This window comes from Lipotes vexillifer, unplaced genomic scaffold (assembly GCF_000442215.2).
Source record: "Lipotes vexillifer unplaced genomic scaffold, Lipotes_vexillifer_v1.1 scaffold201, whole genome shotgun sequence".
NCBI classification, from domain to species: Eukaryota; Metazoa; Chordata; class Mammalia; order Artiodactyla; family Lipotidae; genus Lipotes; species Lipotes vexillifer.
The window spans coordinates 208,266-209,750 of NW_006788159.1; positions in this window are offsets into that span (position 1 = coordinate 208,266).

Consider the following 1,485-nt stretch of genomic DNA (forward strand, 5'->3'; position numbering starts at 1 on the left):
GCAATGGTGGCACCATCATGACAGGTATAATTGATCCTGATATTCATAGGAAGGCAAGGCTGCTGGTTCATAATTGGGACAGGGAAGAATTCATTTGGCATCCAAGTGGTCCACTGGGGCATCTATGGGTTCTCCTATGTTCATTATTGACAGTAAATAGTCAAGTACAGCAGTTATTGCTTGGGAAATGCACAGGACTAGGGGCTCTCATCCCTCATGGATAAGAGTCTGCATCACTCAACCACATAAGCCATCAAGACCAGCAGAGAGCTAGTCAATGGTGAGGTAAATCTAGAATGAGTAGTAAAGGAGGGAGATGATGTATATCCCTGAACTTAGCTGCAGCAGTGGGGTCTTCAGTTTGTGCTGTTAACTGTTCTCTTGCATGTTTTCCTGGTAACAGAGGCCAACCAGAATCCTGGAAGAGCTGATTTCAGATAGGATAAATTCATTATGTGAAGTAAATGGATACAAGAGACACACAGGGGTAAACTGTAATAAATGCTGCGGCATACCTCCCAGGTCCCTCCTCGGAGCCTATGTGCCCATTCCCCAGTTGTCAGAAGTGTTGACTATTGACAGCTCTTGGCTGAACGCTTCTCTGAGAATTACCCTTGGTTTGTGGAAGCTTCCTCATCCAAGGTTACATCCCTTCCCTCTGGGTAGCCTGGTGCCAGTGACTGTTTGATGCAGGGGTACAAAACCTAACCTCTTTGCCTCAGTCGGGGCAACCTGCAACTCTGAAGGGCCATCCCAGCTCTGTTGCAACTGCATCATGGTTAAAATTTTCCCTCTGCTCAATCCTGCTTTCTTCACCACTCTCATATGCTGTTCTCCAATAAACTGCTTGTGTGCATGTCTCTCGAGACCTGCGTGTCAAATTTCAGTTAGCATCCTTTTCTTGCCTTCTTCATGAGATAAGATTGCCAGTGCTGGATACTGAAGACACAGCCTAGGAGATGTGGCCCTTACTCATCTAATATTAAAAAGTGCCGGGGCTTCCCTGGTGGCGCAGTGGTTGAGAGTCCGCCTGCCGATGCAGGGGACACGGGTTCGTGCCCCGGTCTGGGAGGATCCCACATGCCGCGGAGCGGCTGGGCCCGTGAGCCATGGCCGCTGTGGCTGCGCGTCCGGAGCCTGTGCTCCGCGATGGGAGAGGCCACAACAGTGAGAGGCCCGTGTATCGCAAAAAAAAAAAAAAAAAAGGGCCATAACCTATTTCCTTTGAAACCCCCGGAGCGGCTCTTTTTAATATGAAACAATGTAAAGTCTTTACCAAAGCCAGCAATTTCCTGTATCTTTAAGCCTCGTCTCACTTCAAGAACCACAAAAACACTATCATTAACAAAAGCCAGCAGTATTTCTCAACCTAAATTCAAATTGGATATTTCAGTTTGTTTACTACAAAAACCATCCCCAGAAGTGTCGTTAGGGTTGCCTGAATAATGTTTCATTGACGACAAAATAAAATCAAAACCCTTGCAA